This window comes from Triplophysa dalaica, chromosome 5, assembly GCF_015846415.1.
Source record: "Triplophysa dalaica isolate WHDGS20190420 chromosome 5, ASM1584641v1, whole genome shotgun sequence".
NCBI classification, from domain to species: Eukaryota; Metazoa; Chordata; class Actinopteri; order Cypriniformes; family Nemacheilidae; genus Triplophysa; species Triplophysa dalaica.
The window spans coordinates 14,984,561-15,011,522 of NC_079546.1; the positions used below are offsets into that span (position 1 = coordinate 14,984,561).

Consider the following 26,962-nt stretch of genomic DNA (forward strand, 5'->3'; position numbering starts at 1 on the left):
ACTAAAAGAACATAGTACGTAACATTATAGAGGCTGAATTTCGACAGTCTACAAAACCGTGCATTGAATGCTTAAAGGTTTGGTTACCTTATCGTTATATTCCACTCTATGGCTTAAAGCAGACTATGTTTCTGCTCGGTTTCGACTAGGGACCTTTCACGTCAGGAGAATGCGACAGTCACTAAAAGAACATAGCTTGTAACATAATAGAGGCTGCATTTCGACAGTCTATAAAAACCGTGCATTGAATGCTTAAAGGTTTGGTTACCTTGTCATTATATTCCTCTCTATGGCTTAAAGCAGACTATGTTTCTGCTCGGTTTCGAACCGAGGACTTTTTGCGTGTGAAGCAAACGTGATAACCACTACACTACAGAAACGTGGACAATTCCTGCGTACGTCGTCAACCTGGCGCTGGTTTAAAACAGACCACGCAAGCATTGTCTGACTTTGGCAAGAAACTTGCCAGTCACAAATTTGAAGGTGTTCCAGGTCAAGTTTATTCAGGTGAGACATCTCGAACATTCATTTCAGTATGGGACTAGTCTTAAGCCTTGTCTACAAAACAGTGCATTGAATGCTTAAGGTTTGGTTACCTTTTCGTTATATTCCACTCTATGGCTTAAAGCAGACTATGTTTCTGCTCGGTTTCGACTAGGGACCTTTCACGTCAGGAGAATGCGACTGTCACTAAAAGAACATTGCACGTGACATAATAGAGGCTGAATTTCGACAGTCTACAAAACCGTGCATTGAATGCTTAAAGTTTTGGTTACCTTGTCATTATATTCCTCTCTATGGCTTAAAGCAGACTATGTTTCTGCTCGGTTTCGAACCGAGGACCTTTTGCGTGTGAAGCAAACGTGATAACCACTACACTACAGAAACGTGGACAATTCCTGCGTACGTCGTCAACCTGGCGCTGGTTTAAAACAGACCACGCAAGCATTGTCTGACTTTGGCAAGAAACTTGCCAGTCACAAATTTGAAGGTGTTCCAGGTCAAGTTTATTCAGGTGAGACATCTCGAACATTCATTTCAGTATGGGACTAGTCTTAAGCCTTGTCTACAAAACAGTGCATTGAATGCTTAAGGTTTTGTTACCTTGTCGTTATATTCCACTCTATGGCTTAAAGCAGACTATGTTTCTGCTCGGTTTCGACTAGGGACCTTTCACGTCAGGAGAATGCGACTGTCACTAAAAGAACATTGTACGTGACATAATAGAGGCTGAATTTCCACAGTCTACAAAACCGTGCATTGAATGCTTAAAGGTTTGGTTACCTTGTCATTATATTCCACTCTATGGCTTAAAACAGACTATGTTTCTGCTCGGTTTCGATCCGAGGACCTTTCGCGTGTTAGGCGAACGTGATAACCACTTCACTGCAGAAACTCTGAATTTGGCATAAATTTGCCAGTCACAAATTTTAAGGTGTTTCAGGGCAAGATTTTTCAGTTAAGGAATCTCAAACAATCATCTTAGTCTGGGACTAGTCTTAAGCCTTGTCTACGAAACCGTGCATTGAATGCTTAAAGGTTTGGTTACCTTGTCATTATATTGCTCTCTATGGCTTAAAGCAGTCTATGTTTCTGCTCGGTTTCGAACCGAGGACCTTTAGCGTGTGAAGCAAACATGATGACCACTACACTACAGAAACGTGGACAATTCCTGCGTACGTCGTCAACATGGCGCTGGTTTAAAACAGACCACGCAAGCATTGTCTGACTTTGGCAAGAAACTTGCCAGTCACAAATTTGAAGGTGTTCCAGGTCAAGTTTATTCAGGTGAGACATCTCGAACATTCATTTCAGTATGGGACTAGTCTTAAGCCTTGTCTACAAAACAGTGCATTGAATGCTTAAGGTTTTGTTACCTGTCGTTATATTCCACTCTATGGCTTAAAGCAGACTATGTTTCTGCTCGGTTTCGACTAGGGACCTTTCACGTCAAGAGAATGCGACAGTCACTAAAAGAACATAGTACGTGACATAATAGAGGCTGAATTTCGACAGTCTACAAAACCGTGCATTGAATGCTTAAAGGTTTGGTTACCTTGTCATTATATTCCACTCTATGGCTTAAAACAGACTATGTTTCTGCTCGGTTTCGAACCGAGGACCTTTCGCGTGTTAGGCGAACGTGATAACCACTACACTACAGAAACTCTGAATTTCGCATAAATTTGCCAGTAACAAATTTTAAGGTGCTTCAGGGCAAGATTTTTCAATTAAGGAATCTCAAACAATCATCTTAGTCTGGGACTAGTTTTAAGCCTTGTCTACGAAACCGTGCATTGAATGATTAAAGGTTTGGTTACCTTGTCATTATATTGCTCTCTATGGCTTAAAGCAGTCTATGTTTCTGCTCGGTTTCGAACCGAGGACCTTTAGCGTGTGAAGCAAACGTGATAACCACTACACTACAGAAACGTGGACAATTCCTGCGTACGTCGTCAACCTGACGCTGGTTTAAAACAGACCACGCAAGCATTGTCTGACTTTGGCAAGAAACTTGCCAGTCACAAATTTGAAGGTGTTCCAGGTCAAGTTTATTCAGGTGAGACATCTCGAACATTCATTTCAGTATGGGACTAGTCTTAAGCCTTGTCTACAAAACAGTGCATTGAATGCTTAAGGTTTGGTTACCTTGTCGTTATATTCCACTCTATGGCTTAAAGCAGACTATGTTTCTGCTAGGTTTCGACTAGGGACCTTTCACGTCAGGAGAATGCGACAGTCACTAAAAGAACATAGTTCTTGACATAATAGAGGCTGAATTTCGACAGTCTACAAAACCGTGCATTGAATGCCTAAAGGTTTGGTTACCTTGCCATTATATTCCACTCTATGGCTTAAAACAGACTATGTTTCTGCTCGGTTTCGAACCGAGGACCTTTCGCGTGTTAGGCGAACGTGATAACCACTACACTACAGAAACTCTGAATTTGGCATAAATTTGCCAGTCAAAAATTTTAAGGTGTTTCAGGGCAAGATTTTTCAGTTAAGAAATCTCAAACACTCATCTTAGTCTGGGACTAGTCTTAAGCCTTGTCTACGAAACCGTGCATTGAATGCTTAAAGGTTTGGTTACCTTGTCATTATATTCCACTCCTTGGCTTAAAGCAGACTATGTTTCTGCCCGCATTCGACTAGGGACCTTTCACGTCAGGAGAATGCGACAGTCACTAAAAGAACATAGTACGTAACATTATAGAGGCTGAATTTCGACAGTCTACAAAACCGTGCATTGAATGCTTAAAGGTTTGGTTACCTTATCGTTATATTCCACTCTATGGCTTAAAGCAGACTATGTTTCTGCTCGGTTTCGAACCGAGGACATTTTGCGTGTGCAGCAAACGTGATAACCACTACACTACAGAAACGTGGACAATTCCTGCGTACGTCGTCAACCTGGCGCTGGTTTAAAACAGACCACGCAAGCATTGTCTGACTTTGGCAAGAAACTTGCCAGTCACAAATTTGAAGGTGTTCCAGGTCAAGTTTATTCAGGTGAGACATCTCGAACATTCATTTCAGTATGGGACTAGTCTTAAGCCATGTCTACAAAACAGTGCATTGAATGCTTAAGGTTTGGTTACCTTGTCGTTATATTCCACTCTATGGCTTAAAGCAGACTATGTTTCTGCTCGGTTTCGACTAGGGACCTTTCACGTCAGGAGAATGCGACTGTCACTAAAAGAACATTGTACGTGACATAATAGAGGCTGAATTTCGACAGTCTACAAAACCGTGCATTGAATGCTTAAAGGTTTGGTTACCTTGTCATTATATTCCACTCTATGGCTTAAAACAGACTATGTTTCTGCTCGGTTTCGAACAGAGGACCTTTCGCGTGTTAGGCGAACGTGATAACCACTACACTACAGAAACTCTGAATTTCGCATAAATTTGCCAGTAACAAATTTTAAGGTGCTTCAGGGCAAGATTTTTCAATTAAGGAATCTCAAACAATCATCTTAGTCTGGGACTAGTTTTAAGCCTTGTCTACGAAACCGTGCATTGAATGATTAAAGGTTTGGTTACCTTGTCATTATATTGCTCTCTATGGCTTAAAGCAGTCTATGTTTCTGCTCGGTTTCGAACCGAGGACCTTTAGCGTGTGAAGCAAACGTGATAACCACTACACTACAGAAACGTGGACAATTCCTGCGTACGTCGTCAACCTGGCGCTGGTTTAAAACAGACCACGCAAGCATTGTCTGACTTTGGCAAGAAACTTGCCAGTCACAAATTTGAAGGTGTTCCAGGTCAAGTTTATTCAGGTGAGACATCTCGAACATTCATTTCAGTATGGGACTAGTCTTAAGCCTTGTCTACAAAACAGTGCATTGAATGCTTAAGGTTTTGTTACCTTGTCGTTATATTCCACTCTATGGCTTAAAGCAGACTATGTTTCTGCTCGGTTTCGACTAGGGACCTTTCACGTCAGGAGAATGCGACTGTCACTAAAAGAACATTGTACGTGACATAATAGAGGCTGAATTTCGACAGTCTACAAAACCGTGCATTGAATGCTTAAAGGTTTGGTTACCTTGTCATTATATTCCACTCTATGGCTTAAAACAGACTATGTTTCTGCTCGGTTTCGAACCGAGGACCTTTCCGAGGACTAGTTTTGGCTTAAAACAGACTATGTTTCTGCTCGGTTTCGAACAGAGGACCTTTCGCGTGTTAGGCGAACGTGATAACCACTACACTACAGAAACTCTGAATTTCGCATAAATTTGCCAGTAACAAATTTTAAGGTGCTTCAGGGCAAGATTTTTCAATTAAGGAATCTCAAACAATCATCTTAGTCTGGGACTAGTTTTAAGCCTTGTCTACGAAACCGTGCATTGAATGATTAAAGGTTTGGTTACCTTGTCATTATATTGCTCTCTATGGCTTAAAGCAGTCTATGTTTCTGCTCGGTTTCAAACCGAGGACCTTTAGCGTGTGAAGCAAACGTGATAACCACTACACTACAGAAACGTGGACAATTCCTGCGTACGTCGTCAACCTGGCGCTGGTTTAAAACAGACCACGCAAGCATTGTCTGACTTTGGCAAGAAACTTGCCAGTCACAAATTTGAAGGTGTTCCAGGTCAAGTTTATTCAGGTGAGACATCTCGAACATTCATTTCAGTATGGGACTAGTCTTAAGCCTTGTCTACAAAACAGTGCATTGAATGCTTAAGGTTTTGTTACCTTGTCGTTATATTCCACTCTATGGCTTAAAGCAGACTATGTTTCTGCTCGGTTTCGACTAGGGACCTTTCACGTCAGGAGAATGCGACTGTCACTAAAAGAACATTGTACGTGACATAATAGAGGCTGAATTTCGACAGTCTACAAAACCGTGCATTGAATGCTTAAAGGTTTGGTTACCTTGTCATTATATTCCACTCTATGGCTTAAAACAGACTATGTTTATGCTCGGTTTCGAACAGAGGACCTTTCGCGTGTTAGGCGAACGTGATAACCACTACACTACAGAAACTCTGAATTTCGCATAAATTTGCCAGTAACAAATTTTAAGGTGCTTCAGGGCAAGATTTTTCAATTAAGGAATCTCAAACAATCATCTTAGTCTGGGACTAGTTTTAAGCCTTGTCTACGAAACCGTGCATTGAATGATTAAAGGTTTGGTTACCTTGTCATTATATTGCTCTCTATGGCTTAAAGCAGTCTATGTTTCTGCTCGGTTTCGAACCGAGGACCTTTAGCGTGTGAAGCAAACGTGATAACCACTACACTACAGAAACGTGGACAATTCCTGCGTACGTCGTCAACCTGACGCTGGTTTAAAACAGACCACGCAAGCATTGTCTGACTTTGGCAAGAAACTTGCCAGTCACAAATTTGAAGGTGTTCCAGGTCAAGTTTATTCAGGTGAGACATCTCGAACATTCATTTCAGTATGGGACTAGTCTTAAGCCTTGTCTACAAAACAGTGCATTGAATGCTTAAGGTTTGGTTACCTTGTCGTTATATTCCACTCTATGGCTTAAAGCAGACTATGTTTCTGCTAGGTTTCGACTAGGGACCTTTCACGTCAGGAGAATGCGACAGTCACTAAAAGAACATAGTTCTTGACATAATAGAGGCTGAATTTCGACAGTCTACAAAACCGTGCATTGAATGCCTAAAGGTTTGGTTACCTTGCCATTATATTCCACTCTATGGCTTAAAACAGACTATGTTTCTGCTCGGTTTCGAACCGAGGACCTTTCGCGTGTTAGGCGAACGTGATAACCACTACACTACAGAAACTCTGAATTTGGCATAAATTTGCCAGTCAAAAATTTTAAGGTGTTTCAGGGCAAGATTTTTCAGTTAAGAAATCTCAAACACTCATCTTAGTCTGGGACTAGTCTTAAGCCTTGTCTACGAAACCGTGCATTGAATGCTTAAAGGTTTGGTTACCTTGTCATTATATTCCACTCCTTGGCTTAAAGCAGACTATGTTTCTGCCCGCATTCGACTAGGGACCTTTCACGTCAGGAGAATGCGACAGTCACTAAAAGAACATAGTACGTAACATTATAGAGGCTGAATTTCGACAGTCTACAAAACCGTGCATTGAATGCTTAAAGGTTTGGTTACCTTATCGTTATATTCCACTCTATGGCTTAAAGCAGACTATGTTTCTGCTCGGTTTCGAACCGAGGACATTTTGCGTGTGCAGCAAACGTGATAACCACTACACTACAGAAACGTGGACAATTCCTGCGTACGTCGTCAACCTGGCGCTGGTTTAAAACAGACCACGCAAGCATTGTCTGACTTTGGCAAGAAACTTGCCAGTCACAAATTTGAAGGTGTTCCAGGTCAAGTTTATTCAGGTGAGACATCTCGAACATTCATTTCAGTATGGGACTAGTCTTAAGCCATGTCTACAAAACAGTGCATTGAATGCTTAAGGTTTGGTTACCTTGTCGTTATATTCCACTCTATGGCTTAAAGCAGACTATGTTTCTGCTCGGTTTCGACTAGGGACCTTTCACGTCAGGAGAATGCGACTGTCACTAAAAGAACATTGTACGTGACATAATAGAGGCTGAATTTCGACAGTCTACAAAACCGTGCATTGAATGCTTAAAGGTTTGGTTACCTTGTCATTATATTCCACTCTATGGCTTAAAACAGACTATGTTTCTGCTCGGTTTCGAACAGAGGACCTTTCGCGTGTTAGGCGAACGTGATAACCACTACACTACAGAAACTCTGAATTTCGCATAAATTTGCCAGTAACAAATTTTAAGGTGCTTCAGGGCAAGATTTTTCTATTAAGGAATCTCAAACAATCATCTTAGTCTGGGACTAGTTTTAAGCCTTGTCTACGAAACCGTGCATTGAATGATTAAAGGTTTGGTTACCTTGTCATTATATTGCTCTCTATGGCTTAAAGCAGTCTATGTTTCTGCTCGGTTTCGAACCGAGGACCTTTAGCGTGTGAAGCAAACGTGATAACCACTACACTACAGAAACGTGGACAATTCCTGCGTACGTCGTCAACCTGGCGCTGGTTTAAAACAGACCACGCAAGCATTGTCTGACTTTGGCAAGAACCTTGCCAGTCACAAATTTGAAGGTGTTCCAGGTCAAGTTTATTCAGGTGAGACATCTCGAACATTCATTTCAGTATGGGACTAGTCTTAAGCCTTGTCTACAAAACAGTGCATTGAATGCTTAAGGTTTTGTTACCTTGTCGTTATATTCCACTCTATGGCTTAAAGCAGACTATGTTTCTGCTCGGTTTCGACTAGGGACCTTTCACGTCAGGAGAATGCGACTGTCACTAAAAGAACATTGTACGTGACATAATAGAGGCTGAATTTCGACTGTCTACAAAACCGTGCATTGAATGCTTAAAGGTTTGGTTACCTTGTCATTATATTCCACTCTATGGCTTAAAACAGACTATGTTTCTGCTCGGTTTCGAACCGAGGACCTTTCCGAGGACTAGTTTTGGCTTAAAACAGACTATGTTTCTGCTCGGTTTCGAACAGAGGACCTTTCGCGTGTTAGGCGAACGTGATAACCACTACACTACAGAAACTCTGAATTTCGCATAAATTTGCCAGTAACAAATTTTAAGGTGCTTCAGGGCAAGATTTTTCAATTAAGGAATCTCAAACAATCATCTTAGTCTGGGACTAGTTTTAAGCCTTGTCTACGAAACCGTGCATTGAATGATTAAAGGTTTGGTTACCTTGTCATTATATTGCTCTCTATGGCTTAAAGCAGTCTATGTTTCTGCTCGGTTTCAAACCGAGGACCTTTAGCGTGTGAAGCAAACGTGATAACCACTACACTACAGAAACGTGGACAATTCCTGCGTACGTCGTCAACCTGGCGCTGGTTTAAAACAGACCACGCAAGCATTGTCTGACTTTGGCAAGAAACTTGCCAGTCACAAATTTGAAGGTGTTCCAGGTCAAGTTTATTCAGGTGAGACATCTCGAACATTCATTTCAGTATGGGACTAGTCTTAAGCCTTGTCTACAAAACAGTGCATTGAATGCTTAAGGTTTTGTTACCTTGTCGTTATATTCCACTCTATGGCTTAAAGCAGACTATGTTTCTGCTCGGTTTCGACTAGGGACCTTTCACGTCAGGAGAATGCGACTGTCACTAAAAGAACATTGTACGTGACATAATAGAGGCTGAATTTCGACAGTCTACAAAACCGTGCATTGAATGCTTAAAGGTTTGGTTACCTTGTCATTATATTCCACTCTATGGCTTAAAACAGACTATGTTTATGCTCGGTTTCGAACAGAGGACCTTTCGCGTGTTAGGCGAACGTGATAACCACTACACTACAGAAACTCTGAATTTCGCATAAATTTGCCAGTAACAAATTTTAAGGTGCTTCAGGGCAAGATTTTTCAATTAAGGAATCTCAAACAATCATCTTAGTCTGGGACTAGTTTTAAGCCTTGTCTACGAAACCGTGCATTGAATGATTAAAGGTTTGGTTACCTTGTCATTATATTGCTCTCTATGGCTTAAAGCAGTCTATGTTTCTGCTCGGTTTCGAACCGAGGACCTTTAGCGTGTGAAGCAAACATGATAACCACTACACTACAGAAACGTGGACAATTCCTGCGTACGTCGTCAACCTGGCGCTGGTTTAAAACAGACCACGCAAGCATTGTCTGACTTTGGCAAGAAACTTGCCAGTCACAAATTTGAAGGTGTTCCAGGTCAAGTTTATTCAGGTGAGACATCTCGAACATTCATTTCAGTATGGGACTAGTCTTAAGCCTTGTCTACAAAACAGTGCATTGAATGCTTAAGGTTTGGTTACCTTGTCGTTATATTCCACTCTATGGCTTAAAGCAGACTATGTTTCTGCTAGGTTTCGACTAGGGACCTTTCACGTCAGGAGAATGCGACAGTCACTAAAAGAACATAGTTCTTGACATAATAGAGGCTGAATTTCGACAGTCTACAAAATCGTGCATTGAATGCCTAAAGGTTTGGTTACCTTGCCATTATATTCCACTCTATGGCTTAAAACAGACTATGTTTCTGCTCGGTTTCGAACCGAGGACCTTTCGCGTGTTAGGCGAACGTGATAACCACTACACTACAGAAACTCTGAATTTGGCATAAATTTGCCAGTCAAAAATTTTAAGGTGTTTCAGGGCAAGATTTTTCAGTTAAGAAATCTCAAACACTCATCTTAGTCTGGGACTAGTCTTAAGCCTTGTCTACGAAACCGTGCATTGAATGCTTAAAGGTTTGGTTACCTTGTCATTATATTCCACTCCTTGGCTTAAAGCAGACTATGTTTCTGCCCGCATTCGACTAGGGACCTTTCACGTCAGGAGAATGCGACAGTCACTAAAAGAACATAGTACGTAACATTATAGAGGCTGAATTTCGACAGTCTACAAAACCGTGCATTGAATGCTTAAAGGTTTGGTTACCTTATCGTTATATTCCACTCTATGGCTTAAAGCAGACTATGTTTCTGCTCGGTTTCGAACCGAGGACATTTTGCGTGTGCAGCAAACGTGATAACCACTACACTACAGAAACGTGGACAATTCCTGCGTACGTCGTCAACCTGGCGCTGGTTTAAAACAGACCACGCAAGCATTGTCTGACTTTGGCAAGAAACTTGCCAGTCACAAATTTGAAGGTGTTCCAGGTCAAGTTTATTCAGGTGAGACATCTCGAACATTCATTTCAGTATGGGACTAGTCTTAAGCCATGTCTACAAAACAGTGCATTGAATGCTTAAGGTTTGGTTACCTTGTCGTTATATTCCACTCTATGGCTTAAAGCAGACTATGTTTCTGCTCGGTTTCGACTAGGGACCTTTCACGTCAGGAGAATGCGACTGTCACTAAAAGAACATTGTACGTGACATAATAGAGGCTGAATTTCGACAGTCTATAAAACCGTGCATTGAATACTTAAAGGTTTGGTTACCTTGTCATTATATTCCACTCTATGGCTTAAAACAGACTATGTTTCTGCTCGGTTTCGAACCGAGGACCTTTCGCGTGTTAGGCGAACGTGATAACCACTACACTACAGAAACTCTGAATTTGGCATAAATTTGCCAGTCACAAATCTTAAGGTGTTTCAGAGCAAGATTTTTCAGTTAAGAAATCTCAAACACTCATCTTAGTCTGGGACTAGTCTTAAGCCTTGTCTACGAAACCGTGCATTGAATGCTTAAAGGTTTGGTTACCTTGTCATTATATTCCACTCTATGGCTTAAAGCAGACTATGTTTCTGCTCGCATTCGACTAGGGACCTTTCACGTCAGGAGAATGCGACAGTCACTAAAAGAACATAGTACGTAACATTATAGAGGCTGAATTTCGACAGTCTACAAAACCGTGCATTGAATGCTTAAAGGTTTGGTTACCTTATCGTTATATTCCACTCTATGGCTTAAAGCAGACTATGTTTCTGCTCGGTTTCGACTAGGGACCTTTCACGTCAGGAGAATGCGACAGTCACTAAAAGAACATAGCTTGTAACATAATAGAGGCTGCATTTCGACAGTCTATAAAAACCGTGCATTGAATGCTTAAAGGTTTGGTTACCTTGTCATTATATTCCTCTCTATGGCTTAAAGCAGACTATGTTTCTGCTCGGTTTCGAACCGAGGACCTTTTGCGTGTGAAGCAAACGTGATAACCACTACACTACAGAAACGTGGACAATTCCTGCGTACGTCGTCAACCTGGCGCTGGTTTAAAACAGACCACGGAAGCATTGTCTGACTTTGGCAAGAAACTTGCCAGTCACAAATTTGAAGGTGATCCAGGTCAAGTTTATTCAGGTGAGACATCTCGAACATTCATTTCAGTATGGGACTAGTCTTAAGCCTTGTCTACAAAACAGTGCATTGAATGCTTAAGGTTTGGTTACCTTTTCGTTATATTCCACTCTATGGCTTAAAGCAGACTATGTTTCTGCTCGGTTTCGACTAGGGACCTTTCACGTCAGGAGAATGCGACTGTCACTAAAAGAACATTGCACGTGACATAATAGAGGCTGAATTTCGACAGTCTACAAAACCGTGCATTGAATGCTTAAAGTTTTGGTTACCTTGTCATTATATTCCTCTCTATGGCTTAAAGCAGACTATGTTTCTGCTCGGTTTCGAACCGAGGACCTTTTGCGTGTGAAGCAAACGTGATAACCACTACACTACAGAAACGTGGACAATTCCTGCGTACGTCGTCAACCTGGCGCTGGTTTAAAACAGACCACGCAAGCATTGTCTGACTTTGGCAAGAAACTTGCCAGTCACAAATTTGAAGGTGTTCCAGGTCAAGTTTATTCAGGTGAGACATCTCGAACATTCATTTCAGTATGGGACTAGTCTTAAGCCTTGTCTACAAAACAGTGCATTGAATGCTTAAGGTTTTGTTACCTTGTCGTTATATTCCACTCTATGGCTTAAAGCAGACTATGTTTCTGCTCGGTTTCGACTAGGGACCTTTCACGTCAGGAGAATGCGACTGTCACTAAAAGAACATTGTACGTGACATAATAGAGGCTGAATTTCGACAGTCTACAAAACCGTGCATTGAATGCTTAAAGGTTTGGTTACCTTGTCATTATATTCCACTCTATGGCTTAAAACAGACTATGTTTCTGCTCGGTTTCGAACCGAGGACCTTTCGCGTGTTAGGCGAACGTGATAACCACTACACTACAGAAACTCTGAATTTGGCATAAATTTGCCAGTCACAAATTTTAAGGGGTTTCAGAGCAAGATTTTTCAGTTAAGAAATCTCAAACACTCATCTTAGTCTGGGACTAGTCTTAAGCCTTGTCTACGAAACCGTGCATTGAATGCTTAAAGGTTTGGTTACCTTGTCATTATATTCCACTCTATGGCTTAAAGCAGACTATGTTTCTGCTCGCATTCGACTAGGGACCTTTCACGTCAGGAGAATGCGACAGTCACTAAAAGAACATAGTACGTAACATTATAGAGGCTGAATTTCGACAGTCTACAAAACCGTGCATTGAATGCTTAAAGGTTTGGTTACCTTATCGTTATATTCCACTCTATGGCTTAAAGCAGACTATGTTTCTGCTCGGTTTCGACTAGGGTCCTTTCACGTCAGGAGAATGCGACAGTCACTAAAAGAACATAGCTTGTAACATAATAGAGGCTGCATTTCGACAGTCTATAAAAACCGTGCATTGAATGCTTAAAGGTTTGGTTACCTTGTCATTATATTCCTCTCTATGGCTTAAAGCAGACTATGTTTCTGCTCGGTTTCGAACCGAGGACCTTTTGCGTGTGAAGCAAACGTGATAACCACTACACTACAGAAACGTGGACAATTCCTGCGTACGTCGTCAACCTGTCGCTGGTTTAAAACAGACCACGCAAGAATTGTCTGACTTTGGCAAGAAACTTGCCAGTCACAAATTTGAAGGTGATCCAGGTCAAGTTTATTCAGGTGAGACATCTCGAACATTCATTTCAGTATGGGACTAGTCTTAAGCCTTGTCTACAAAACAGTGCATTGAATGCTTAAAGGTTTGGTTACCTTGTCATTATATTCCACTCTATGGCTTAAAACAGACTATGTTTCTGCTCGCATTCGACTAGGGACCTTTCACGTCAGGAGAATGCGACTGTCACTAAAAGAACATTGTACGTGACATAATAGAGGCTGAATTTCGACAGTCTACAAAACCGTGCATTGAATGCTTAAAGGTTTGGTTACCTTGTCATTATATTCCACTCTATGGCTTAAAACAGACTATGTTTCTGCTCGGTTTCGAACCGAGGACCTTTCGCGTGTTAGGCGAACGTGATAACCACTACACTTTAGAAACTCTGAATTTCGCATAAATTTGCCAGTAACAAATTTTAAGGTGCTGCAGGGCAAGATTTTTCAATTAAGGAATCTCAAACAATCATCTTAGTCTGGGACTAGTTTTAAGCCTTGTCTACGAAACCGTGCATTGAATGATTAAAGGTTTGGTTACCTTGTCATTATATTGCTCTCTATGGCTTAAAGCAGTCTATGTTTCTGCTCGGTTTCGAACCGAGGACCTTTAGCGTGTGAAGCAAACGTGATAACCACTACACTACAGAAACGTGGACAATTCCTGCGTACGTCGTCAACCTGGCGCTGGTTTAAAACAGACCACGCAAGCATTGTCTGACTTTGGCAAGAAACTTGCCAGTCACAAATTTGAAGGTGTTCCAGGTCAAGTTTATTCAGGTGAGACATCTCGAACATTAATTTCAGTATGGGACTAGTCTTAGGCCTTGTCTACAAAACCGTGCATTGAATGCTTAAAGGTTTGGTTACCTTGTCATTATATTCCACTCTATGGCTTAAAACAGACTATGTTTCTGCTCGGTTTCGAACCGAGGACCTTTCGCGTGTTAGGCGAACGTGATAACCACTACACTACAGAAACTCTGAATTTCGCATAAATTTGCCAGTCACAAATTTGAAGGTGTTTCAGGGCAAGATTTTTCAGTTAAGAAATCTCAAACACTCATCTTCGTCTGGGACTAGTCTTAAGCCTCGTCTACGAAACCGTGCATTGAATGCTTAAAGTTTTGTTTAACTTGTAATTACGTTTAACCATATGGCTTAAAGAAGGCGATGCTTCTAATCGGTTTCGACTAGGGACCTTTCACGTCAGGAGAATGCGACAGTCACTAAAAGAACATAGCTTGTAACATAATAGTGGCTGAATTTCGACAGTCTACAAAACCGTGCATTGAATGCTTAAAGGTTTGGTTACCTTGTCATTATATTCCACTCTATGGCTTAAAACAGACTATGTTTCTGCTCGGTTTCGAACCGAGGACCTTTCGCGTGTTAGGCGAACGTGATAACCACTACACTACAGAAACTCTGAATTTGGCATAAACTTGCCAGTCACAAATTTGAAGGTGTTTCAGGGCAAGATTTTTCAGTTAAGAAATCTCAAACACTCATCTTAGTCTGGGACTAGTCTTAAGCCTTGTCTACAAAACTGGGCATTGAATGCTTAAAGGTTTGGTTACCTTGTCATTATGTTCCACTCTATGGCTTAAAGCAGACTATGATTCTGTTCGGTTTCGAACCGCGGACCTTTTGCGTGTGAAACAAACGTGATAACCACTACACTACAGAAGCTCTGAATTTGGCATAAATTTGCCAGTCACAAATTTGAAGGTATTCAAGGTCAAGTTTATTAAGGTAAGACATCTCGAACATTAATGTTAGTATGGGACTAGTCTTAAGCCTTGTCTACAAAACTGGGCATTGAATGCTTAAAGGTTTGGTTAGCTTGTAATTACGTTTAACCATATGGCTTAAAGAAGGCGATGTTTCTGCTCGGTTTCGAACCGAGGACCTTTCGCGTGTTAGGCGAACGTGATAACCACTACACTACAGAAACTCTGAATTTGGCATAAACTTGCCAGTCACAAATTTGAAGGTATTCCAGGTCAAGTTTATTCAGGTAAGACATCTCGAACATTATGTTAGTATGGGACTAGTCTTAAGCCTTGTCTACAAAACTGGGCATTGAATGCTTAAAGGTTTGGTTACCTTGTCATTATATTCCACTCTATGGCTTAAAACAGACTATGTTTCTGCTCGGTTTCGAACCGAGGACCTTTCGCGTGTTAGGCGAACGTGATAACCACTACACTACAGAAACTCTGAATTTGGCATAAAGTTGCCAGTCACAAATTTTAAGGTGTTTCAGGGCAAGATTTTTAAGTTAAGAAATCTCAAACACTCATCTTAGTCTGGGACTAGTCTTAAGCCTTGTCTACGAAACCGTGCATTGAATGCTTAAAGGTTTGGTTACCTTGTCATTTTATTCCACTCTATGGCTTAAAACAGACTATGTTTCTGCTCGGTTTCGAACCGAGGACCTTTCGCGTGTTAGGCGAACGTGATGACCACTACACTACAGAAACTCTGAATTTGGCATAAACTTGCCAGTCACAAATTTGAAGGTATTCAAGGTCAAGTTTATTAAGGTAAGACATCTCGAACATTAATGTTAGTATGGGACTAGTCTTAAGCCTTGTCTACAAAACTGGGCATTGAATGCTTAAAGGTTTGGTTACCTTGTCATTATATTCCACTCTATGGCTTAAAACAGACTATGTTTCTGCTCGGTTTCGAACCGAGGACCTTTCGCGTGTTAGGCGAACGTGATAACCACTACACTACAAAAACTCTGAATTTGGCATAAATTTGCCAGTCACAAATTTTAAGGTGTTTCAGGGCAAGATTTTTCAGTTAAGAAATCTCAAACACTCATCTTAGTCTGGGACTAGTCTTAAGCCTTGTCTACGAAACCGTGCATTGAATGCTTAAAGGTTTGGTTACCTTCTCATTTTATTCCTCTCTATGGCTTAAAGCAGACTATGTTTCTGCTCGGTTTCGAACCGAAGACCTTTTGCGTGTGAAGCAAACGTGATAACCGCTACACTACAGAAACGTGGACAATTCCTGCGTACGTCGTCAACCTGTCGCTGGTTTAAAACAGACCACGCAAGCATTGTCTGACTTTGGCAAGAAACTTGCCAGTCACAAATTTTAAGGTGTTTCAGGGCAAGATTTTTCAGTTAAGAAATCTCAAACACTCATCTTAGTCTGGGACTAGTCTTAAGCCTTGTCTACGAAACCGTGCATTGAATGCTTAAAGGTTTGGTTACCTTGTCATTATATTCCTCTCTATGGCTTAAAGCAGACTATGTTTCTGCTCGGATTCGACTAGGGACCTTTCACGTCAGGAGAATGCGACAGTCACTAAAAGAACATAGTACGTGACATAATAGAGGCTGAATTTCGACAGTCTACAAAACCGTGCATTGAATGCTTAAAGGTTTGGTTACCTTGTCATTATATTCCACTCTATGGCTTAAAACAGACTATGTTTCTGCTCGGTTTCGAACCGAGGACCTTTCGCGTGTTAGGCGAACGTGATAACCACTACACTACAGAAACTCTGAATTTCGCATAAATTTGCCAGTCACAAATTTGAAGGTGTTTCAGGGCAAGATTTTTCAGTTAAGAAATCTCAAACAGGGGGGCACGGTGGCTTAGTGGTTAGCACGTTCGCCTCACACCTCCAGGGTTGGGGGTTCGATTCCCGCTTCCGACTTGTGTGTGTGGAGTTTGCATGTTCTCCCCGTGCCTCGGGGGTTTCCTCCGGGTACTCCGGTTTCCTCCCCTGGTCCAAAGACATGCATGGTAGGTTGATTGGCATCTCTGGAAAAATTGTCCGTAGGGTGTGAGTGCGTGAGTGAATGAGTGAGTGTGTGTGCCCTGCGATGGGTTGGCACTCCATCCAGGGTGTATCCTGCCTTGATGCCCGATGACTCCTGAGATAGGCACAGGCTCCTCGTGACCCGAGGTAGTTCGGATAAGCGGTAGAAAATGGAATGGAATGGAATGGAAATCTCAAACACTCATCTTCGTCTGGGACTAGTCTTAAGCCTCGTGTACGAAACCGTGCATTGAATGCTTAAAGTTTTGTTTAACTTGTAATTACGTTTAACCATATGGCTTAAAGAAGGCGATGTTTCTAATCGGTTTCGACTAGGGACCTTTCACGTCAGGAGAATGCGACAGTCACTAAAAGAACATAGCTTGTAACATAATAGTGGCTGAATTTCGACAGTCTACAAAACCGTGCATTGAATGCTTAAAGGTTTGGTTACCTTGTCATTATATTCCACTCTATGGCTTAAAGCAGACTATGATTCTGTTCGGTTTCGAACCGCGGACCTTTTGCGTGTGAAACAAACGTGATAACCACTACACTACAGAAGCTCTGAATTTGGCATAAATTTGCTAGTCACAAATTTTAAGGTGTTTCAGGGCAAGATTTTTCAGTTAAGAAATCTCAAACACTCATCTTAGTCTGGGACTAGTCTTAAGCCTTGTCTACAAAACTGGGCATTGAATGCTTAAAGGTTTGGTTACCTTGTCATTATATTCCACTCTATGGCTTAAAGCAATCTATGTTTCTGCTCGGTTTCGAACCGAGGACCTTTTGCGTGTAAAGCAAACGTGATAACCACTAAACTAAAGAAACGTGGACAATTCCTGCGTACGTCGTCAACCTGGCGCGGGTTTAAAACAGACCACGCAAGCATTGTCTGACTTTGGCAAGAAACTTGCTAGTCACAAATTTGAAGGTGTTCCAGGTCAAGTTTATTAAGGTAAGACATCTCGAACATTCATCTTAGTATGGGACTAGTCTTAAGCCTTGTCTACAAAACTGGGCATTGAATGCTTAAAGTTTTGTTTAGCTTGTAATTACGTTTAACCATATGGCTTAAAGAAGGCGATGTTTCTGCTCGGTTTCGAACAGAGGACCTTTCGCGTGTTAGGCGAACGTGATAACCACTACACTACAGAAACTCTGAATTTCGCATAAATTTGCCAGTAACAAATTTTAAGGTGCTTCAGGGCAAGATTTTTCAATTAAGGAATCTCAAACAATCATCTTAGTCTGGGACTAGTTTTAAGCCTTGTCTACGAAACCGTGCATTGAATGATTAAAGGTTTGGTTACCTTGTCATTATATTGCTCTCTATGGCTTAAAGCAGTCTATGTTTCTGCTCGGTTTCGAACCGAGGACCTTTAGCGTGTGAAGCAAACGTGATAACCACTACACTACAGAAACGTGGACAATTCCTGCGTACGTCGTCAACCTGGCGCTGGTTTAAAACAGACCACGCAAGCATTGTCTGACTTTGGCAAGAAACTTGCCAGTCACAAATTTGATGGTGTTCCAGGTCAAGTTTATTCAGGTGAGACATCTCGAACATTCATTTCAGTATGGGACTAGTCTTAAGCCTTGTCTACAAAACAGTGCATTGAATGCTTAAGGTTTTGTTACCTTGTCGTTATATTCCACTCTATGGCTTAAAGCAGACTATGTTTCTGCTCGGTTTCGACTAGGGACCTTTCACGTCAGGAGAATGCGACTGTCACTAAAAGAACATTGTACGTGACATAATAGAGGCTGAATTTCGACAGTCTACAAAACCGTGCATTGAATGCTTAAAGGTTTGGTTACCTTGTCATTATATTCCACTCTATGGCTTAAAACAGACTATGTTTCTGCTCGGTTTCGAACCGAGGACCTTTCGCGTGTTAGGCGAACGTGATAACCACTACACTACAGAAACTCTGAATTTGGCATAAATTTGCCAGTCAAAAATTTTAAGGTGTTTCAGGGCAAGATTTTTCAGTTAAGAAATCTCAAACACTCATCTTAGTCTGGGACTAGTCTTAAGCCTTGTCTACGAAACCGTGCATTGAATGCTTAAAGGTTTGGTTACCTTGTCATTATATTCCACTCCTTGGCTTAAAGCAGACTATGTTTCTGCCCGCATTCGACTAGGGACCTTTCACGTCAGGAGAATGCGACAGTCACTAAAAGAACATAGTACGTAACATTATAGAGGCTGAATTTCGACAGTCTACAAAACCGTGCATTGAATGCTTAAAGGTTTGGTTACCTTATCGTTATATTCCACTCTATGGCTTAAAGCAGACTATGTTTCTGCTCGGTTTCGAACCGAGGACATTTTGCGTGTGAAGCAAACGTGATAACCACTACACTACAGAAACGTGGACAATTCCTGCGTACGTCGTCAACCTGGCGCTGGTTTAAAACAGACCACGCAAGCATTGTCTGACTTTGGCAAGAAACTTGCCAGTCACAAATTTGAAGGTGTTCCAGGTCAAGTTTATTCAGGTGAGACATCTCGAACATTCATTTCAGTATGGGACTAGTCTTAAGCCATGTCTACAAAACAGTGCATTGAATGCTTAAGGTTTGGTTACCTTGTCGTTATATTCCACTCTATGGCTTAAAGCAGACTATGTTTCTGCTCGGTTTCGACTAGGGACCTTTCACGTCAGGAGAATGCGACTGTCACTAAAAGAACATTGTACGTGACATAATAGAGGCTGAATTTCGACAGTCTACAAAACCGTGCATTGAATGCTTAAAGGTTTGGTTACCTTGTCATTATATTCCACTCTATGGCTTAAAACAGACTATGTTTCTGCTCGGTTTCGAACAGAGGACCTTACGCGTGTTAGGCGAACGTGATAACCACTACACTACAGAAACTCTGAATTTCGCATAAATTTGCCAGTAACAAATTTTAAGGTGCTTCAGGGCAAGATTTTTCAATTAAGGAATGTCAAACAATCATCTTAGTCTGGGACTAGTTTTAAGCCTTGTCTACGAAACCGTGCATTGAATGATTAAAGGTTTGGTTACCTTGTCATTATATTGCTCTCTATGGCTTAAAGCAGTCTATGTTTCTGCTCGGTTTCGAACCGAGGACCTTTAGCGTGTGAAGCAAACGTGATAATCACTACACTACAGAAACGTGGACAATTCCTGCGTACGTCGTCAACCTGGCGCTGGTTTAAAACAGACCACGCAAGCATTGTCTGACTTTGGCAAGAAACTTGCCAGTCACAAATTTGAAGGTGTTCCAGGTCAAGTTTATTCAGGTGAGACATCTCGAACATTCATTTCAGTATGGGACTAGTCTTAAGCCTTGTCTACAAAACAGTGCATTGAATGCTTAAGGTTTTGTTACCTTGTCGTTATATTCCACTCTATGGCTTAAAGCAGACTATGTTTCTGCTCGGTTTCGACTAGGGACCTTTCACGTCAGGAGAATGCGACTGTCACTAAAAGAACATTGTACGTGACATAATAGAGGCTGAATTTCGACAGTCTACAAAACCGTGCATTGAATGCTTAAAGGTTTGGTTACCTTGTCATTATATTCCACTCTATGGCTTAAAACAGACTATGTTTCTGCTCGGTTTCGAACCGAGGACCTTTCCGAGGACTAGTTTTGGCTTAAAACAGACTATGTTTCTGCTCGGTTTCGAACAGAGGACCTTTCGCGTGTTAGACGAACGTGATAACCACTACACTACAGAAACTCTGAATTTCGCATAAATTTGCCAGTAACAAATTTTAAGGTGCTTCAGGGCAAGATTTTTCAATTAAGGAATCTCAAACAATCATCTTAGTCTGGGACTAGTTTTAAGCCTTGTCTACGAAACCGTGCATTGAATGATTAAAGGTTTGGTTACCTTGTCATTATATTGCTCTCTATGGCTTAAAGCAGTCTATGTTTCTGCTCGGTTTCGAACCGAGGACCTTTAGCGTGTGAAGCAAACGTGATAACCACTACACTACAGAAAGGTGGACAATTCCTGCGTACGTCGTCAACCTGGCGCTGGTTTAAAACAGACCACGCAAGCATTGTCTGACTTTGGCAAGAAACTTGCCAGTCACAAATTTGAAGGTGTTCCAGGTCAAGTTTATTCAGGTGAGACATCTCGAACATTCATTTCAGTATGGGACTAGTCTTAAGCCTTGTCTACAAAACAGTGCATTGAATGCTTAAGGTTTTGTTACCTTGTCGTTATATTCCACTCTATGGCTTAAAGCAGACTATGTTTCTGCTCGGTTTCGACTAGGGACCTTTCACGTCAGGAGAATGCGACTGTCACTAAAAGAACATTGTACGTGACATAATAGAGGCTGAATTTCGACAGTCTACAAAACCGTGCATTGAATGCTTAAAGGTTTGGTTACCTTGTCATTATATTCCACTCTATGGCTTAAAACAGACTATGTTTCTGCTCGGTTTCGAACCGAGGACCTTTCCGAGGACTAGTTTGGCTTAAAACAGACTATGTTTCTGCTCGGTTTCGAACAGAGGACCTTTCGCGTGTTAGACGAACGTGATAACCACTACACTACAGAAACTCTGAATTTCGCATAAATTTGCCAGTAACAAATTTTAAGGTGCTTCAGGGCAAGATTTTTCAATTAAGGAATCTCAAACAATCATCTTAGTCTGGGACTAGTTTTAAGCCTTGTCTACGAAACCGTGCATTGAATGATTAAAGGTTTGGTTACCTTGTCATTATATTGCTCTCTATGGCTTAAAGCAGTCTATGTTTCTGCTCGGTTTCGAACCGAGGACCTTTAGCGTGTGAAGCAAACGTGATAACCACTACACTACAGAAAGGTGGACAATTCCTGCGTACGTCGTCAACCTGGCGCTGGTTTAAAACAGACCACGCAAGCATTGTCTGACTTTGGCAAGAACTTGCCAGTCACAAATTTGAAGGTGTTCCAGGTCAAGTTTATTCAGGTGAGACATCTCGAACATTCATTTCAGTATGGGACTAGTCTTAAGCCTTGTCTACAAAACAGTGCATTGAATGCTTAAGGTTTTGTTACCTTGTCGTTATATTCCACTCTATGGCTTAAAGCAGACTATGTTTCTGCTCGGTTTCGACTAGGGACCTTTCACGTCAGGAGAATGCGACTGTCACTAAAAGAACATTGTACGTGACATAATAGAGGCTGAATTTCGACAGTCTACAAAACCGTGCATTGAATGCTTAAAGGTTTGGTTACCTTGTCATTATATTCCACTCTATGGCTTAAAACAGACTATGTTTCTGCTCGGTTTCGAACCGAGGACCTTTCCGAGGACTAGTTTTGGCTTAAAACAGACTATGTTTCTGCTCGGTTTCGAACAGAGGACCTTTCGCGTGTTAGACGAACGTGATAACCACTACACTACAGAAACTCTGAATTTCGCATAAATTTGCCAGTAACAAATTTTAAGGTGCTTCAGGGCAAGATTTTTCAATTAAGGAATCTCAAACAATCATCTTAGTCTGGGACTAGTTTTAAGCCTTGTCTACGAAACCGTGCATTGAATGATTAAAGGTTTGGTTACCTTGTCATTATATTGCTCTCTATGGCTTAAAGCAGTCTATGTTTCTGCTCGGTTTCGAACCGAGGACCTTTAGCGTGTGAAGCAAACGTGATAACCACTACACTACAGAAAGGTGGACAATTCCTGCGTACGTCGTCAACCTGGCGCTGGTTTTAAAACAGACCACGCAAGCATTGTCTGACTTTGGCAAGAAACTTGCCAGTCACAAATTTGAAGGTGTTCCAGGTCAAGTTTATTCAGGTGAGACATCTCGAACATTCATTTCAGTATGGGACTAGTCTTAAGCCTTGTCTACAAAACAGTGCATTGAATGCTTAAGGTTTTGTTACCTTGTCGTTATATTCCACTCTATGGCTTAAAGCAGACTATGTTTCTGCTCGGTTCGACTAGGGACCTTTCACGTCAGGAGAATGCGACTGTCACTAAAAGAACATTGTACGTGACATAATAGAGGCTGAATTTCGACAGTCTACAAAACCGTGCATTGAATGCTTAAAGGTTTGGTTACCTTGTCATTATATTCCACTCTATGGCTTAAAACAGACTATGTTTTCTGCTCGGTTTCGAACAGAGGACCTTTCGCGTGTTAGGCGAACGTGATAACCACTACACTACAGAAACTCTGAATTTCGCATAAATTTGCCAGTAACAAATTTTAAGGTGCTTCAGGGCAAGATTTTTCAATTAAGGAATCTCAAACAATCATCTTAGTCTGGGACTAGTTTTAAGCCTTGTCTACGAAACCGTGCATTGAATGATTAAAGGTTTGGTTACCTTGTCATTATATTGCTCTCTATGGCTTAAAGCAGTCTATGTTTCTGCTCGGTTTCGAACCGAGGACCTTTAGCGTGTGAAGCAAACATGATAACCACTACACTACAGAAACGTGGACAATTCTGCGTACGTCGTCAACCTGGCGCTGGTTTAAAACAGACCACGCAGCATTGTCTGACTTTGGCAAGAAACTTGCCAGTCACAAATTTGAAGGTGTTCCAGGTCAAGTTTATTCAGGTGAGACATCTCGAACATTCATTTCAGTATGGGACTAGTCTTAAGCCTTGTCTACAAAACAGTGCATTGAATGCTTAAGGTTTGTTACCTTGTCGTTATATTCCACTCTATGGCTTAAAGCAGACTATGTTTCTGCTCGGTTTCGACTAGGGACCTTTCACGTCAGGAGAATGCGACTGTCACTAAAAGAACATTGTACGTGACATAATAGAGGCTGAATTTCGACAGTCTACAAAACCGTGCATTGAATACTTAAAGGTTTGGTTACCTTGTCATTATATTCCACTCTATGGCTTTAAACAGACTATGTTTCTGCTCGGTTTCGAACCGAGGACCTTTCGCGTGTTAGGCGAACGTGATAACCACTACACTACAGAAACTCTGAATTTGGCATAAATTTGCCAGTCACAAATCTTAAGGTGTTTCAGAGCAAGATTTTTCAGTTAAGAAATCTCAAACACTCATCTTAGTCTGGGACTAGTCTTAAGCCTTGTCTACGAAACCGTGCATTGAATGCTTAAAGGTTTGGTTACCTTGTCATTATATTCCACTCTATGGCTTAAAGCAGACTATGTTTCTGCTCGCATTCGACTAGGGACCTTTCACGTCAGAGAATGCGACAGTCACTAAAAGAACATAGTACGTAAACATTATAGAGGCGGAATTTCGACAGTCTACAAAACCGTGCATTGAATGCTTAAAGGTTTGGGTTACCTTATCGTTATATTCCACTCTAGGCTTAAAGCAGACTATGTTTCTGCTCGGTTTCGACTAGGGACCTTTCACGTCAGGAGAATGCGACAGTCACTAAAAGAACATAGTACGTAACATTATAGAGGCTGAATTTCGACAGTCTACAAAACCGTGCATTGAATGCTTAAAGGTTTGGTACCTTATCGTTATATTCCACTCTATGGCTTAAAGCAGACTATGTTTCTGCTCGGTTTCGAACCGAGGACATTTTGCGTGTGAAGCAAACGTGATAACCACTACACTACAGAAACGTGGACAATTCCTGCGTACGTCGTCAACCTGGCGCTGGTTTAAAACAGACCACGCAAGCATTGTCTGACTTTGGCAAGAAACTTGCCAGTCACAAATTTGAAGGTGTTCCAGGTCAAGTTATTCAGGTGAGACATCTCGAACATTCATTCAGTATGGACTAGTCTTAAGCCATGTCTACAAAACAGTGCATTGAATGCTTAAGGTTTGGTTACCTTGTCGTTAATTCCACTCTATGGCTTAAAGCAGACTATGTTTCTGCTCGGTTTCGACTAGGGACCTTTCACGTCAGAGAATGCGACTGTCACTAAAAGAACATTGTTACGTGACATAATAGAGGCTGAATTTCGACAGACTACAAAACCGTGCATTGAATGCTTAAAGGTTTGGTTACCTTGTCATTATATTCTCACTCTATGGCTTAAAACAGACTATGTTTCTGCTCGGTTTCGGAACAGAGGACCTTACGCGTGTTAGGCGAACGTGATAACCACTACACTACAGAAACTCTGAATTTCGCATAAATTTGCCAGTTAACAAATTTTAAGGTGCTTCAGGGCAAGATTTTCAATTAAGGAATGTCAAACAATCATCTTAGTCTGGGACTAGTTTTAAGCCTTGTCTACGAAACCGAGCATTGAATGATTAAAGGTTTGGTTACCTTGTCATTATATTGCTCTCTATGGCTTAAAGCAGTCTATGTTTCTGCTCGGTTTCGAACCGAGGACCTTTAGCGTGTGAAGCAAACGTGATAACCACTACACTACAGGAAACGTGGACAATTCCTGCGTACGTCGTCAACCTGGCGCTGGTTTAAAACAGACCACGCAAGCATTGTCTGACTTTGGCAAGAAACTTGCCAGTCACAAATTTGAAGGTGTTCCAGGTCAAGTTTATTCAGGTGAGACATCTCGAACATTCATTTCAGTATGGGACTAGTCTTAAGCCTTGTCTACAAAACAGTGCATTGAATGCTTAAGGTTTTGTTACCTTGTCGTTATATTCCACTCTATGGCTTAAAGCAGACTATGTTTCTGCTCGGTTTCGACTAGGGACCTTTCACGTCAGGAGAATGCGACTGTCACTAAAAGAACATTGTACGTGACATAATAGAGGCTGAATTTCGACAGTCTACAAAACCGTGCATTGAATGCTTAAAGGTTTGGTTACCTTGTCATTATATTCCACTCTATGGCTTAAAACAGACTATGTTTCTGCTCGGTTTCGAACCGAGGACCTTTCCGAGGACTAGTTTTGGCTTAAAACAGACTATGTTTCTGCTCGGTTTCGAACAGAGGACCTTTCGCGTGTTAGGCGAACGTGATAACCACTACACTACAGAAACTCTGAATTTCGCATAAATTTGCCAGTAACAAATTTTAAGGTGCTTCAGGGCAAGATTTTTCAATTAAGGAATCTCAAACAATCATCTTAGTCTGGGACTAGTTTTAAGCCTTGTCTACGAAACCGTGCATTGAATGATTAAAGGTTTGGTTACCTTGTCATTATATTCCACTCTATGGCTTAAAACAGACTATGTTTCTGCTCGGTTTCGAACCGAGGACCTTTAGCGTGTGAAGCAAACGTGATAACCACTACACTACAGAAACGTGGACAATTCCTGCGTACGTCGTCAACCTGACGCTGGTTTAAAACAGACCACGCAAGCATTGTCTGACTTTGGCAAGAAACTTGCCAGTCACAAATTTGAAGGTGTTCCAGGTCAAGTTTATTCAGGTGAGACATCTCGAACATTCATTTCAGTATGGGACTAGTCTTAAGCCTTGTCTACAAAACAGTGCATTGAATGCTTAAGGTTTGGTTACCTTGTCGTTATATTCCACTCTATGGCTTAAAGCAGACTATGTTTCTGCTAGGTTTCGACTAGGGACCTTTCACGTCAGGAGAATGCGACAGTCACTAAAAGAACATAGTTCTTGACATAATAGAGGCTGAATTTCGACAGTCTACAAAACCGTGCATTGAATGCTTAAAGGTTTGGTTACCTTGTCATTATATTCCACTCTATGGCTTAAAACAGACTATGTTTCTGCTCGGTTTCGAACCGAGGACCTTTCGCGTGTTAGGCGAACGTGATAACCACTACACTACAGAAACTCTGAATTTCGCATAAATTTGCCAGTAACAAATTTTAAGGTGCTTCAGGGCAAGATTTTTCAATTAAGGAATCTCAAACAATCATCTTAGTCTGGGACTAGTTTTAAGCCTTGTCTACGAAACCGTGCATTGAATGATTAAAGGTTTGGTTACCTTGTCATTATATTGCTCTCTATGGCTTAAAGCAGTCTATGTTTCTGCTCGGTTTCGAACCGAGGACCTTTAGCGTGTGAAGCAAACGTGATAACCACTACACTACAGAAACGTGGACAATTCCTGCGTACGTCGTCAACCTGACGCTGGTTTAAAACAGACCACGCAAGCATTGTCTGACTTTGGCAAGAAACTTGCCAGTCACAAATTTGAAGGTGTTCCAGGTCAAGTTTATTCAGGTGAGACATCTCGAACATTCATTTCAGTATGGGACTAGTCTTAAGCCTTGTCTACAAAACAGTGCATTGAATGCTTAAGGTTTGGTTACCTTGTCGTTATATTCCACTCTATGGCTTAAAGCAGACTATGTTTCTGCTAGGTTTCGACTAGGGT

General features: G+C 41.4%; 19 non-coding genes across 19 annotated transcripts; all 19 read right to left on the reverse strand.

The window, feature by feature from the left end:
* Window positions 1-815: 815 nt before the first annotated feature.
* trnav-cac (transfer RNA valine (anticodon CAC)) lies at window positions 816-888 on the reverse strand. Its single transcript has one exon. It is a non-coding gene; the product is annotated as a tRNA-Val (tRNA).
* A 1,207-nt stretch (window positions 889-2,095) lies between these two features.
* Window positions 2,096-2,168, reverse strand: trnav-aac (transfer RNA valine (anticodon AAC)). The gene has a single exon. It is a non-coding gene; the product is annotated as a tRNA-Val (tRNA).
* A 700-nt stretch (window positions 2,169-2,868) lies between these two features.
* trnav-aac (transfer RNA valine (anticodon AAC)) lies at window positions 2,869-2,941 on the reverse strand. The gene has a single exon. It is a non-coding gene; the product is annotated as a tRNA-Val (tRNA).
* Window positions 2,942-6,203: 3,262 nt separating this feature from the next.
* Window positions 6,204-6,276, reverse strand: trnav-aac (transfer RNA valine (anticodon AAC)). Its single transcript has one exon. It is a non-coding gene; the product is annotated as a tRNA-Val (tRNA).
* Window positions 6,277-9,538: 3,262 nt separating this feature from the next.
* trnav-aac (transfer RNA valine (anticodon AAC)) lies at window positions 9,539-9,611 on the reverse strand. Its single transcript has one exon. It is a non-coding gene; the product is annotated as a tRNA-Val (tRNA).
* An 880-nt stretch (window positions 9,612-10,491) lies between these two features.
* trnav-aac (transfer RNA valine (anticodon AAC)) lies at window positions 10,492-10,564 on the reverse strand. Its single transcript has one exon. It is a non-coding gene; the product is annotated as a tRNA-Val (tRNA).
* A 553-nt stretch (window positions 10,565-11,117) lies between these two features.
* On the reverse strand, window positions 11,118-11,190 carry trnav-cac (transfer RNA valine (anticodon CAC)). The gene has a single exon. It is a non-coding gene; the product is annotated as a tRNA-Val (tRNA).
* Window positions 11,191-11,625: 435 nt separating this feature from the next.
* trnav-cac (transfer RNA valine (anticodon CAC)) lies at window positions 11,626-11,698 on the reverse strand. Its single transcript has one exon. It is a non-coding gene; the product is annotated as a tRNA-Val (tRNA).
* Window positions 11,699-12,133: 435 nt separating this feature from the next.
* trnav-aac (transfer RNA valine (anticodon AAC)) lies at window positions 12,134-12,206 on the reverse strand. Its single transcript has one exon. It is a non-coding gene; the product is annotated as a tRNA-Val (tRNA).
* A 553-nt stretch (window positions 12,207-12,759) lies between these two features.
* On the reverse strand, window positions 12,760-12,832 carry trnav-cac (transfer RNA valine (anticodon CAC)). Its single transcript has one exon. It is a non-coding gene; the product is annotated as a tRNA-Val (tRNA).
* Window positions 12,833-13,862: 1,030 nt separating this feature from the next.
* On the reverse strand, window positions 13,863-13,935 carry trnav-aac (transfer RNA valine (anticodon AAC)). The gene has a single exon. It is a non-coding gene; the product is annotated as a tRNA-Val (tRNA).
* Window positions 13,936-14,307: 372 nt separating this feature from the next.
* Window positions 14,308-14,380, reverse strand: trnav-aac (transfer RNA valine (anticodon AAC)). Its single transcript has one exon. It is a non-coding gene; the product is annotated as a tRNA-Val (tRNA).
* A 457-nt stretch (window positions 14,381-14,837) lies between these two features.
* Window positions 14,838-14,910, reverse strand: trnav-aac (transfer RNA valine (anticodon AAC)). Its single transcript has one exon. It is a non-coding gene; the product is annotated as a tRNA-Val (tRNA).
* Window positions 14,911-15,101: 191 nt separating this feature from the next.
* On the reverse strand, window positions 15,102-15,174 carry trnav-aac (transfer RNA valine (anticodon AAC)). Its single transcript has one exon. It is a non-coding gene; the product is annotated as a tRNA-Val (tRNA).
* A 192-nt stretch (window positions 15,175-15,366) lies between these two features.
* trnav-aac (transfer RNA valine (anticodon AAC)) lies at window positions 15,367-15,439 on the reverse strand. Its single transcript has one exon. It is a non-coding gene; the product is annotated as a tRNA-Val (tRNA).
* A 966-nt stretch (window positions 15,440-16,405) lies between these two features.
* Window positions 16,406-16,478, reverse strand: trnav-aac (transfer RNA valine (anticodon AAC)). Its single transcript has one exon. It is a non-coding gene; the product is annotated as a tRNA-Val (tRNA).
* Window positions 16,479-18,600: 2,122 nt separating this feature from the next.
* Window positions 18,601-18,673, reverse strand: trnav-aac (transfer RNA valine (anticodon AAC)). The gene has a single exon. It is a non-coding gene; the product is annotated as a tRNA-Val (tRNA).
* A 4,930-nt stretch (window positions 18,674-23,603) lies between these two features.
* On the reverse strand, window positions 23,604-23,676 carry trnav-aac (transfer RNA valine (anticodon AAC)). The gene has a single exon. It is a non-coding gene; the product is annotated as a tRNA-Val (tRNA).
* Window positions 23,677-26,343: 2,667 nt separating this feature from the next.
* Window positions 26,344-26,416, reverse strand: trnav-aac (transfer RNA valine (anticodon AAC)). Its single transcript has one exon. It is a non-coding gene; the product is annotated as a tRNA-Val (tRNA).
* Window positions 26,417-26,962: the final 546 nt, after the last annotated feature.